General features: G+C 37.6%; 1 protein-coding gene and 1 long non-coding RNA gene across 8 annotated transcripts in view; one reads left to right on the plus strand and one right to left on the minus strand.

Annotated features, from left to right (window-relative positions):
* Nucleotides 1-14,212, plus strand: part of ROBO2 (roundabout guidance receptor 2) — a 1,241,430-nt gene that overhangs the window by 70,875 nt on the left and 1,156,343 nt on the right. The window lies entirely within an intron of this gene.
* Nucleotides 1-14,212, minus strand: part of LOC309629025 — a 471,640-nt gene that overhangs the window by 7,964 nt on the left and 449,464 nt on the right. The window contains exon 2 of the long non-coding RNA XR_014244814.1: nt 21-6,891. This is a non-coding gene — a long non-coding RNA (uncharacterized lncRNA). The remainder of the gene's footprint in view (nt 1-20; nt 6,892-14,212) is intronic.

Consider the following 14,212-nt stretch of genomic DNA (forward strand, 5'->3'; position numbering starts at 1 on the left):
ATACTAATGAATGAGAATACTAATGCATGAAGCGTATACTAATATAATGGGAATGTCTCCATTGGACAGAAGGGGAGGGAAAGCCCGGAAAGAAGCAGAAGTAGGAAGAGAACAAGGAGAGAAGGAGTCTTCTAAGCAGGCAGTGCTGTGAACAAATGTTACGTGATTGAAAAGGCTAATGAATCTAATATGTATCTTCCTTCAAGGGTGGTTCTAGCTTGTCCTTGGGGTTTAGAGGGTGTAGGGAAGGTGAGGAAGTACAGATGATTCTTTCAATACAATTCAGGCTAAAGGAAAGGACAGAGAAAGATAAATACCATGAGAGAGTGTAGAGAATTTTGTTTTGAGAATAGGCAAACTTTAGCATCATTTCTAACTGAGGATCAAATAAAGAAGAGTTCGAGTTTGTAAGCAAATGAAAAAAAAATAATTTGGCAATATGCTGAAAAATGTGAGAAGTGATGGGATGAATTGAGCTAGGAAAAATTTAGTTTGGGAAAGAAAGCAATGTTTTTGTTCTGATAATAGGGGTGCGGGGGAGAGAGAGAAAGAGAGAGAGAGGGAGAGAATGTCCAAGTATTACAAAGCCTCAGTTTACATGTATTATCCTTATTCCTCCTAGGTATTAGATGTTCTGTCATAGAAGTGGGACACAGAGCTTTGCCTTTTCAACTCTGTCCCCTCTATACAACTGTGCATTGGATAAATAGATAATCCATTCAGTAGTGACTGCTTAGCAAACATGCCCAACATCCAAATGGCACACATATATCAAAACAGGTTAATTTTCACTTTGATGAATATATTGCTGCTTTTGATACTGGTCAGAAGCTTAAGTTTATGACCATGGTATTTTCATTTTTAGCAATTTATTTTGGAACTGACAAACTTTTTATATGTTTTCCCTAGTAAATGGTACTTAAATTACTTGTCAATATTTTTTCAAAGAATGTACAAAAATTGATTTTTTTCTTTTAATACGTGGTAAGAGAGGGAGAGTCACAAATTTTCTGGCATATCTGGCTTGCAGCAACTGCCAACAGTTCAGATGGCTTTATGGTGGTCATAGGTCATTCATAATTTTAAAAAAAAAAAGTGCCCCCGATTGTGTTAGAATAAACTGGATAAATGTTTGACCATATGCAGTAAATGAGAATAAGTGACCTGAAAAGCAGGCTACTTTATTTTGTGAACTCTATGTAAGATTTCACTAGAGACTTTGAATTTTCTAAGTGTCAAATTTCTGTGCAAGATATTCCCAGAGGATGGAGCGGTTTAAACTTGACTTCACAATGGCAGTGTCTGCCACAGAACTGGCAGATGTCAGGGCATGTGACGAGACAGGCCAGGCAGCAATGCAGAAGAGCATCCCTGAAGAGCATCCCTGATGAGCATCCCTGATAAAGCTCAGGGAGAGAATAGATCATTTGTTTACAGTGGACGGATTATAAATATGCCATGTTAATCAAGGGCACATAAATGCTTTCTCTGCCAACTGCATAGTCATTTCAACTGGGGTGAATGAATTATACACTGAAAAACATTTTTTTTCAAGTAGTTTTCTTGTAATTGTTGCAAACACTATCCTTGGGTGTACAGTACACATAGGGATATGTTCTTACGTTTCTGATTTGGATTTGTAGTATGTTGTTTCTTCTCAGCAGGTACTTTAGTCCATGCTTTATAGACAAGAACAAGATAATTGGCTTACTGGGTATATGTTCATATTCAGCCATCCAGACCATCCGAGCCAACCGTTTAAGACTCTGCTATCATCGTGAGAAGCTTTCAGAGGAGAAAATCATAGAAATAAACAAATTTAAACTGTATGACTTGTGTATCAGAGCAGGGGCCTATTAAGCCTTAAAAATCGAAATCTAAATTTTGTTGTTCATGTGTGTGTACACATCCAGTCCCCTTATAGTCCAGGCTAGAGGCCAAACTCCAGCTCTGTATTATTTTGTTTGCAAAGTCTCTTCCTCTTTATTTACAAAATTTAATCAGTTTCAAATATATAAAGATAGAAGATTTCATACATAAAGTTTTCCCTATTATCTCAAAAAATCTGCATGCATGGCAAAATACATGGACCCATACTTGGGATGGTGACATTTGGCTGAAGCTGTCTAGCCTGACACAGTCAAACTGTGGATAGTTACTGAATAGTAAATTACCTTACCTACCTGACCCCTACAAGTGTTTGAGGTGGAGAGCCCTGGCTCATCTTTCTGACATCTAAGAATTGTCTGACTGGTATGGAAAGCCCACTGGCAACTGAAATACTTGGTCATATGCAAAAATAGAATTTGCATAAATACATAATTATTAAAGTCAGGTACCCTTTCAAAGCTCTTACAGTCACGGTGCACTCAGTACAATATTTTATCTTTTCCTCCCCCTTAAAATACTGTTTTTATTCAGTTTATTCTCCCTTATACAGATTTTGATCTAAATATTTGGGTCAGCTTCTCTGTGTAGAAAGAATAGCAAAGAAAGACTAATTTAAGGGAAGAGATTTAGTTTATTAACACATATTAATCAGCATATGACTTCTGCAATGTGATTGCCCATTTTTCTGCCTCTCGGCTTGTATCTATTCGACATAAAGATATGTCAGTTTTCACAGCCAATAGAACACAAGCTGCTATCAGTTAAATGTGTGAGAGTTTGAAGACTGAACAATCCCATTCCCACCACTGATATTTTAATGAAATAAACTTTGTTTCACCCTTGATTTTCTTTCTTTTTTTTTAATGAGTTTATTTATTTATTTATTTTTGGCTGCATTGGGTCTTTGTTGCTGCGTGCAGGCTTTCCCTAGTTGCGGTGAGTGCGGGCTATTCTTCGTTGCGGTGCTCGGCCTTCTCACTGCAGTTGCTTCTCTTTGTTGCGGAGCACGGGCTCTAGGCGGGTGGGCTTCAGTAGTTGTGGTACGCTGGCTCAGTAGTGTGGCTCACGGGCTGTAGGGCGCAGGCTCAGTAGTTGTGGCACATGGGCTTAGTTGCTCCACGGCATGTGGGATCTTCCCAGACAGGGCTCGAACCCGTGTCCCCTGCATTGGCAAGCGGATTCTTAACCACTGCGCCGCTAGGGAAGTCCTCACCCTTGATTTTCAATCCAAAATAAGTACATCTTTAAATTTAAGATGAAATACTAATACTATTCTAAATAAAAACCAAAACAAGTCTTATATTTAAATACAAAGTATATATATATAATATACTTTATATATAATAAAATACATGCTATATTTGTTTTTAACATATGCATATTTATAAGTATATATTCATATATATTTAATAAACATATATTTATTTAGATTAGTTTTACCTGTACTCAGAACACAGGTTGTCTTAAGAAAGCAAACCAGGTATTCATATTGCTCCTCCTCTCTTTCCATTTTTTCCAAAGAAGTGTGGATTTTATTAAGGCAATTGGAAGTCATATTAAAAATTATAAGCAAGTGGATGAAATGGTGATATCTTAAGCATTAAAAAAAATCAATCTCAACGTTCCCTGCAGTGGCAAAAATTCAGGCAGCAAGCCCAGTTAAGGGTTTCTTACAGAAAATATACTGAGAGTCATGAGAAATACCTTCTACTGTATGCTCCTTTTTTTTGTACTTTCTGCGCCATCAATCTGTGACTTGTTCCTCTGTGTCTTAACACTCTTGCCTTGTACTTTTAACGTTTAGAAATGAAATGATTGAAATGTGTAAGCCAAAATATTTGTTACAAAGGATTATTGTCATGTAAAATAGTATAAATTCAGTGACTATGCAAATTTTACCAAATCTTATTTGCATTTTTTTCCTGCCAGTCCTTCCCAACTTCTTTTGCCCCACTACAGCCTATTTTCGAGGTAAACTGAACTACTTGTGATTTTTAGAATGTGCCTTGGTTTTTGTGTCTCCAGCTCCAGATTTTTTTTTCTTTTTCAGGAAACTTCATGTTCATTGGTAATTGTATTTTTTGACAGTTCTGCTCACTGTTTTTATGGATCTTCCATCCATCCACCATCCATCCATCCATCCATCCATTCAATAAATGATTTGTATTTTATGTCTGTATTTATAATAAGTAATAAAATATCACGTATTATTTCACATTTATTTCTTAATGATACCATTCACCTTAATGAATTTCTTAATATAAAACTATAATTATTCTGGGGCTATTTTAATTTTTGAAATTTAAGAAAGCAAACACAAACAAATTAGCCTATGTAAAAATGTTTTCAAAACCTATGCATGAAACTGTTATTGGCCCAAAGTTAGAAAAATATATTTTAAAAATGGAAGGACTTTTACTTATATACTGCACAAATTTCATTCAGAGTTTGTATCCTATAAATTGATTTTCAGTGTACAGGTCAGTACATGATATGCACAGTAAACTGGTATTGAAATATGAGCAATAAAATCTTACTGACTGTGGTATTAGCTGATATTTCAAATTAAGACTCTACACAAGTAATAACTTTAGGAGCACTTTAAAAAATGTAGCAGAGAAGCTGTCTACTAGCACGCAATAACGTATTTTAAAGAAAAAATTCTATGTAACAGTAAGAATACAGAATATTCTAAGAAAATGACTAAGCCCTAGGTTAGCGTCAATATGGAACTGTGAATTAGCTCCACCACTGCAGGTTTCGAATGGAAATAATTTCTTCGCTGTGAACAGGATATTTGAAAACAATAGGACGATATCATCTTGGACTATGATTTCTTGCTGAGATTCATTTTCTCCAAATATATTACTGCATGTGCACTGTTCAGCCTATATGTTCTGTACTTATAAATCTTACGTTCAACATTAGAGATAAAAAGGAATCCATAGAGTTCTTCGCCCTTAATAAAAGGCATACATTATCTCCATAAAAGACAAGGCTGTTTTCAGATTTGGTGGTTTGTGTGCCACATACAAGTACAAGCAATGATAGAGCTCCTTATGAAGTAACTTGATAATTCATTTTTCCATTTTCCTTTGTTATGTACATCTATTTTAAAACTAAGTTTCATCAATTACATCTAGGCAATGAGTTTTAGCCTCTCAATTTATTTCACTTGAACATAAGATTCTAGAGTTAAGAAAATGATTTCTATATTTCAGTTTGCATCTACCTTGGGAAGTGATAGTTATGTTTATTTGTAGCTTACTGTTTTTAGTATTCTACTCTGAAAGCCAATTGCAGTCATTCTTCACTTAGGCTCCAACATTCTCTGTAAATTTAGCAAAGTTCTACCAAATTTCCATAGGTTGGGACTTAAAATAATAATTTTCTTGAAATAAGAGCTATTTCATTTCAAAGGTGATACTCATTATATTTATTTAGGCTATACCCTAATAACTTAACAATTATAGCAGTTCATTTATGTTGAAAATATTCAAATGTGCCCTCCACCAAAAAAAAAAGCTTGCTTTAGGAACATTTCATTCAAATCCAGAAACACTGTCATCATAATAGCTCATATTATTTCATAATATTAAGGCCCTTTGATACTTTATTCAAAATATCGAGATTATAGTAAAAATTTAGTTAACATATAAGCTATTTCTGTATATATTTGTGTGCATATTTTGAAACTGATTTATTACAAATTTTGTATCTTATGATTTTAACTTAAGGGAAAACAAGAAGATATATGTTAAAAGAGGTAATTTCCATTTCTTAATGCAAGATAATTATAGCTGTAATTTTTACTACTATGCTAGACAGTGCATCTAAGATGAAACTCATTAAAATTCCATTAATGGAATCTTGGCTATGTTAGCCCATGTCAGTTAAGTAATTAAGTCTATAAACTTAAAGTTGTATCCCCAGCCTACCTTGTTCCTTTTCTATTGTATTCTCTCTCCTTGGCTTTCTACTCCTCTGTAAGTCTTCCACTGAAGTAGGGACCCATGTCTGTCTCGCCTCCTCTCTATATGATTACCATCTACTTTTGAAGGGACTCCTGTCTTGACCCTCCTTTTCGTCCATCCTCTTCCACGTGCTACTGCTACATTAATGGATTAAACATTCACATCAGAATTAAAATTTCTAAGGGCAGTACGTGTTACATATGACATTTAAGGCCTATACTCCAAAGTCTGACAAATAACACAGGCAGTGAAGTCTGTCTGAAATAAAGCAAAGTAATTTTAGTTGTTATCTTGTTAATGTGGACTGTATAGAAAAAATATAGGAATAATAAAAAAATTATTGAAATTCAGTTAACTAGTTCATGTAAATTCTTTACCATACTACCTAGGAAATAGCAATCAATTAATAATAGTTATAATAAATATTATAAATATTAAAATTTTTTCGCATATTGGCCCAGTTGTAGTTTCTCAGTATTATTTTTTTTATCTCACATGTGGATATTTTTTCTTCTTTATTCTTTCACTATTGACATTACCCTTTAAAAATGCTTGAAGGGATTTTTTTTTAATTTACTTATTTAATTTTTTAACAACTTTATTGGAGTATACTTGCATTGCAGTGTTGTGTTAGTTTCTGCTGTAAAACAAAGTGAATCAGCTGTATGCCTACATATATCCCCATATCCCCTCCGCCTTGTGTCTCCCTCCCACCCTCCCTATCCCACCCCTCTAGGTGGTCACAAAACACAGAGCTGATCTCCCTGTGCTGTGCAGCTGCTTCCCACTAGCTATTTTACATTTGGTAGTATACATAGGTCAGTGCTACTCTCTCACTTCGTCCGAGCTTACCCTTCCCCCTCCCCGTGTCCTCAAGTCCATTCTCTACATGTGCATCTTTATTCCTGTCCTGCCCCTAGGTTCCTCAGAGTCATTTTTTTTTTTAGATTCCATATATATGTGTTAGCATATGGTATTTGTTTTTCTCTTTCTGACTTACTTCACTCTGTATGACAGACTCTAGGTCCTCCACCTCACTACAAATTGTTCAATTTCATTTCTTTTTATGGCTGAGTAATATTCCATTGTATATATGTACCACATCTTCTTTATCCATTCATCTGTCGATGGTCACTTAGGTTGCTTTCACTTAGGTTGTCCTGGCTATTGTATATAGAGCTGCAATGAACATTGTGGTACATGTCTCTTTTTGAATTATGGTTTTCCCGGTAGTGGGATTGCTGGGTCATATGGTAGTTCTATTGTTAGTTTTTTAAGAAACCTCCATACTGTTCTCCATAGTGGTTGTAACAATTTACATTCCCACTAACAGTGCAAGAGGGTTCCCTTTTCTCCACACCCTCTCTAGCATTTATATTTGCTTGTAGATTTTTTGATGATGGCCATTCTGACTGGTGTGAGGTGATACCTCATTCTAATTTTGATTTGCATTTCTCTAGTGATTAGTGATGTTGAGCATTCTTTCATGTGTTTGTTGGCAATCTGTATATCTTCTTTGGAGAAATGTCTATTTAGGTCTTCTGCCCATTTTTGGATTGGGTTGTTTGTTTTTTTGATATTGAGCTGCATGAGCTGTTTGTATATTTTGGAGATGAATCCTCTGTCAGTTGTTTCATTTGCAGATATTTTCTCCCATTCTGAGGGTTTTCTTTTCTTTTCTTTTCTTTTTTACATGTTTACTGGAGTATAATTGCTTTCCAATGGTGTGTTAGTTTCTGCTTTTTAACAAATTAAATCAGCTATACATGTACATATATCCCCATATCTCCTCCCTCTTGCGTCTCCCTCCCACCCTCCCTACCCCCCTCAAGTGGTCACGAAGCGCTGAGCTGATCTCCCTGTGCTATGCGGCTGCTTCCCACTAGCTATCTGTTTTACATTTGGTAGTATATATAAGTCCATGCCACTCTCTCACTTTGTCCCAGCTTATCCTCCCCCCTCCCTGTGTCCTCAAGTCCATTCTCTACGTCTGTATCTTTAACTCTTTGAAAATATAGCAAAGGGAGGAACACTCCCAAACTCATTCTATGAGGCCACCATCACCCTGATGCCAAAACCAGACAAAGATGTCACAAAGAAAGAAAACTACAGGCCAATATCACTGATGAACATAGATGCAAAAATCCTCAACAAAATACTAGCAAACAGAATCCAACAGCACATTAAAAGGATCATACACCATGATCAAGTGGGGTTTATTCCAGGAATGCAAGGATTCTTCAATATATGCAAATCAATCAATGTGATACACCGTATTAACTAATTGAAGGATAAAAACCATATGATCATCTCAATAGATACAGAAAAAGCTTTCGACAAAATTCAACACCCACTTATGATAAAAGCCCTCTGGAAAGTAGGCATAGAGGGAACTTACCTCAACATAATAAAGGCCATATATGACAAACCCACAGCCAGCATCGTTCTCAATGGTGAAAAACTGAAACCATTTCTACTAAGATCAGGAACAAGACAAGGTTGCCCACTCTCACCACTATTATTCAACATAGCTTTGAAATATTTTTTCTTTGTACTTAATTTTTGATAGTTTGATTAATATGTATATTGGTGTGTTTCTCCTTGGATTTATCCTGTATGGGACTCTCTGTGATTCCTGGACTTGATTGACTATTTCCTTACCCATGTTAGGGAAGTTTTCAACTCTAATCTATTCAAATATTTTCTCAGACCCTTTCTTTTTCTCTTCTTCTTCTGGGAACCCTATAATTCAAATGTTGGTGCGTTTAATATTGTCCCAGAGGTCTCTGAGACTGTCCTCAATTCTTTTCATTCTTTTTTCTTTATTCTGCTCTGTGGTACTTATTTCTACTATTTTATCTTCCAGGTCACTTATCTGTTCTTCTGCCTCAGTTATTCTGCTGCTGTTTCCTTCCAGAGTATTTTTAATTTCATTTATTGTGTTGTTCATCATTGTTTGTTTGCTCTTTATTTATTTTACGTCCTTGTTAAACGTGTCTTCTATTGTCTCCATTCTAGTTCCAAGATTTTGGATCATCTTTGCTATCATTTCTCTGAATTCTTATTCAGGTGGACTGCCTATTTCCTCTTCATTTGTTTCGTCTGGTGGATTTTTACCTTGCTCTTTCATCTGCTGCGTATTTCTCTGTCTTCTCATTTTGTTTAACTTACTTTGTTTGGGGCCTCCTTTTCTCAGGCTTCAGGTTCGTAGTTGCTGTTGTTTTTGGTTTCTGCCCCCAGTGGGTGAGGTTGGTTCAGTGGGTTGTGTAGGGTTTCTGGTGAAGGGGACTAGTGCCTGTGTTCTGGTGGGCGGGGCTGGATCTTGTCTTTCTGGTGGGCAGGACCACATTGGCGGTGTGTTTTGCGGTGTCTGTGAACTTACTGTGATTTTAGGCAGCCTCTCTGCTAATGGGTGGGGTTGTGTTCCTGTCTTGTTATTTGTTTGGCTTGGGGCATCCAGCACTAGAGCTTTCTGGCTGTTGGGTGGAGCTGGGTCTTAGCGTTGAGATGGAGATCTCTGGGAGAGCTTTTGCCAATTGATATTATGTGTGGCCAGGGGGTCTCCGGTGGTCCAGTGTCCTGAACTCGGCTCTGCCACTTCGGAGGCTCAGCCCTGACACCCGGCCGGAGCACCAAGACCCTGTCAGCCACAGGGCCAGGTACGTGGGGATTTTCTTGCCTTTTGGGAAGTCTGAGGTGTTCTGTGTACGTTAAGTAGGTGTTCTGTAGGAGCTGTTCCACATGTAGATGTAGTTTTGAGGAGGAAGGTGATCTCTACATCTTACTCCTCTGCCCTCTTGAAGGTCCCCCCCAGGCCAAGTGATTTGTTCGGATCTGCTTCATCTGGCGTCTGGGAGCCAAGGAGCTCGGTGCAGCAGCCTTACCATTTCTCCAACAGCGCGCCAGTAGCAACTTCCTGGGACAGCCCAGCGGGAGCCTCGAGGCTGCCTGGCCTGTGGGCGGATGGGCACCGGGAAAGGGGCGGGGTGTGGCGAGAAGCGCGAGTGCCGGCTCCTACCTTGGCTTCTCCCTTCACTTCTCAGTCATTCCCAAACCTTGCTGTGGCTGGCCGGCCCTGCTCACCTTTCACCTTCATCAGCACCCCGAACCTCTTTGCTCGACCCGCACCCTTGCCTTGTCCTCGCTCGCTTCTCCCAGCTCTTTGACCCAACGTGGGCCCCTTCAAATGCTCGCACTCCCTCCCTCCCGCAGCCTGACACACGGTAAGAGCAGGGGGAGAAACTGACATGGGGAAACTGACAGAGGTAGCTGACGCGGGAATGTGAGGGGGAGAGAGAGAAGACACGGGGAGGGGGGGAGACCGAAGACCCGCATTTGCACTCTTACATGCCTAGACACACACTCCAGGTCCAGCTGCTACGTAGTGGCTGGCGGGAGCCCCGGCCACCCTTCCAAATCTTTCTAGACTAGAGGTTCCTGTCTCCTTCTGCTGCCGCTTCTGGAAAATGCTATACAACGAAAGGGAGAGAAAAGCAAAGAGGGGTGGGGAGGGGAAGATCGACGAAGCACGCTCCTTTTCTCCTCCTCACCCCAGCCCCAAAAATGTCCAACACTGAGCTCTTCCTTTTCCCTTCTGTCTGCTCCTGGCTTCCCTCTGTGCCTTTTCTCTTACTCCTCTCCTTTGGGTGGCTGCGAGCTGGGAGAACCCGTCGTGGTTGTGAGGTGTGTGTGATGTGTGTGTATGTGTGTGGGGGTGGGGAGGTTGGGGGAGACTGCCGCCCTTGGCGAAAGCACCTCTCACCTCCCCCAACCTGGGCCGGGTGCCTCACATACTCTATTTATTTATTTTTAATAGATCTTTATTGGAGTATAATTGCTTCACAATGCTGTGTTAGTTCCTGTTGTACAACAAAGTGAATCAGCCATATGCCTACATATATCCCCGTATCCCCTTCCTCCTATCCCACCTCTCTAGGTGAAACTGACTATGCTACCCAAAGCAATCTACAGATTCAATGCAGTCTCATTATTATTGATGGAGCAAATGTTTTCCAGTGATTAAGCAGGATGCATATGTCTGGCCATTGATTTCAATTCACAACAGTTTCCAATCCCAGTTGATGACTAATGGCTGCCTATTCTATATTGTTGAAAGCGATTTTGAGACTAAACTGGATGTATGTTATGTGTAGTTTAGTAATGTCTGCAGTGCACAGTCAGTATGCATTCCACATATATATCTATAGGAAAGGTATTTATTTAAAATGGAAAAACTCATACAACATTTCTCTGGTTTGAAACAAAGTTTTGATATATCCATTATCCTTCCAATTGAAAACTTCATAACATTTTGCTTCATAGTTTTGTTACTTTCTATTTTAACAGAGCATTTTTTTGTAAGAGGAAGAATAATAAAAACAGTGAAGAAAAACGCTTCCTTGAAAATAAACAGAAATTATAATGCTACAACTGTAGTTCTCTTAGGAAGATTGTAGATTTCAAGTTTATTTAAGCACTGTAAATAAATAAGTTGAAATATATATCTGAGCACTTGTACTCAGGGCTAATGTTATTAGATATTTTCTTCACAACAATATTAATTTTTCCTAGATGGGAATGGACTTACTTAATAAGATTTTCCTATTCTGTATGTATTTATGCCTAATTATCAAGAATATCCTTGGCATTAATATTGCAAATCTTAATTACAAGTTAGAAAATTGATGTACCCTTTTGGCTACATTATTGCAATTGCTTTGTATGAAGTAGGATTATTTGGATAATAATCTCTTGGGTATACTGAGTTTTGCTTTAAGTGTTTTCAGTTTTTTCTACAGCTCTGCACTGTAGCTTAGAACTTAGTTTTTGTTCATGAACAGTGAATAGTGAACTTGAAAAAGTCATAAATTATACAGTACAGATACCTGTGTAAATTATTTTATTTTAAAGTGGATAGAACAGATATTAATAACTTGATTAAAAATCCTGTTAAATTGATATACATGTTGCTTCTTTACATCTTTATTTTTTAAAAATGGAAATCATGACTAAATATATATTGAACTGATTTCAAGACATCTGATAAAATGTTAGCTTTCTTTGTACATCTTACTACAGAAGTATTTCTTACCACTTCAAAGCTTGAGTAGCTTCTAGAAAACTGTTAAATGAAGCAACAATTGCCAGTTTTCTCTCATCATGAAACAATAAAGAGCAATAGACATTGTATGTTTTATAGAAGATAGATATGCTTGAAGTACTGTAACAATGGATAAAAATGTATGATAACTGGGTACAAGTTAAATCTATGAAGTTCTGTTTTTGATGTAGGTTGAGATAAAAATCATCTCAAATGAACTAAATTTTGATGACCTTCACACAAAGTTGTCTTGCTTGAAGAAGGGAGTAGCTTAATGTAATCACTGCACTGCTACCCAAGTCTTGCTAAATTATTGGGAAGAATTATGCTTTAAGGCTGAATTCAGTTTAGTATAGAAAAAGAGATTGCCTTAAATGTACATTTTGAGGTACATAAATTTGGACATGAAGTTGTAGGTGCTCTTAGGACCCTCCCCTTGAGCTGACAACTTAAATAAGGGCCTGTCAAGTGTCAAACAGGTGACAGTTATTGTTCTATACTAACAGTAAAATGCCATGTTTCCTAGACCTCATGTCTTACAGTGTATCAGAATCACCAGGGGAGCTTGTTAAAAATATAGATGTTCAGGCTCCATCCCAGCCCTATTAAATAAGAATCTCCAGGTACAAAACCCAAGGACCTTTTATGTTTTAAGTAGCCCAAGTGGTTTTGAAGTTGTATCAGAACTCCTGAAACAAGTTCCTCATTGAAGTAATGAAGTATCTCTACATTAGAAATAGAGTCATATTTAGGATGAATTTGAAAAAAAAAGATATATTTTTATAAATGAAGTTCCAGTATAGAATGTTTGAAAATTATGGAGTCTATGATACCAAAATAATAGCAGGGGCAGTTTGCAGAAGAGGGGGGAGGGTTAAATAATCATTGTGACGAACTTCATTAGATTTTTGAAACTTTCGTAGCATCTTTGTTATTATGAGCTTTGACCTACTCCTATTTGATTTTCTATGTTTATTAGAAATAAAACTCTCTAAAGTAAAAGATATATATCCTTATCTTGAGACTATGGAAGGTTGGAGAGGAAGGGACACTGTAATTGGCTTAGTAAGAAGGTAACATGGGGGAGAAATGTCCCTGAAATCATATGCCCTGCAAAGAGAAATGGCGTGAAGCTGGGTGAACCAGCTCTGGATGGAGGAGCATATCTGAGTCTTTAAGACTCATGTCAGTTACTCAGCATCAACCTTATTTTGTTGCTTTGTTCACCTAGTAATATGTCAGGTTTTACTTGTACTTATACAGCAGGCAAGTGTGAAATTGTGAGGATATGCTTGGATTTGCTAACAGGGATAAAGGTAGGTAGGAGAAGAAAAATAGGGAATTAAAGCTATTTTAGTTTAGAAGTTTGACCTAAATTAGTAATCTATTTTTTTTTCATTTTTTAAAATTTTGTTTATCGTAATTGTTTACCAATGGGGAGACTCAGTTTATTTACACCAGCAGCCATGGGGCAAGGGGAAACACAGTTAGTTAGCAACTTGTATAGGATGGACTACTTTTATGCAAAAATAAGACTCTCCAAAACAAAGAACAATGGTGAGCTTCACTACACTTCCCCAGTGATCCCATCATGTGATAATGCGAGGCAATGGCCCCTGGGCTTGTGGTGGTGGGAACTAATGTATGAAAGAAAAAACCACAAACCACAGAAATTTGTAAAGAACCCCTTCCCCCCCATAAACACGCACACTCAGATACATAATCAATTAAAATATTATACTGTTGCATGCAAAATTATTTCAAGATAATTCACTAATATCTGAAAGTATATAATCTAGTTGAAAAGGCAAAATTTATACATAAAACAATAATACATTTTACAAAGCCATGTTTAATCACATGGTTATATCTGAAATGCAGGTAAAAATGGAGGAATTCAAAGGTGAAATAAATCAGTGAACATGGCAGTAATTGCCAGGAGTCTCATTGTATTTAAAGATGTAAAATGTGAATAGGCAGAGGGACAAAGAGAAGGTATTCAGATGAGAAAAACCATATGCACAAAGTGATGGAAGTGAGACTAGTCCAAGTGTTACCCGGTTCAAGCTGGTACTGCTCACTGCGGGACAGGCCAATAAATTGAGAGATGAGTTGTTGGGACAAGGAATAGTGAGTTTATTCAGAAACCAGCAGACCAAGAAGATGGTGGACTGGTGTCCCAAAGAACCATCTTGCCCAGGTTTGGATGCTAGTTTCTTTTATAGAACAAAGAGGAGGAGGTGAGGAG

This window comes from Balaenoptera borealis, assembly GCF_965194805.1.
Source record: "Balaenoptera borealis genome assembly, chromosome: 5".
NCBI lineage: Eukaryota > Metazoa > Chordata > Mammalia > Artiodactyla > Balaenopteridae > Balaenoptera > Balaenoptera borealis.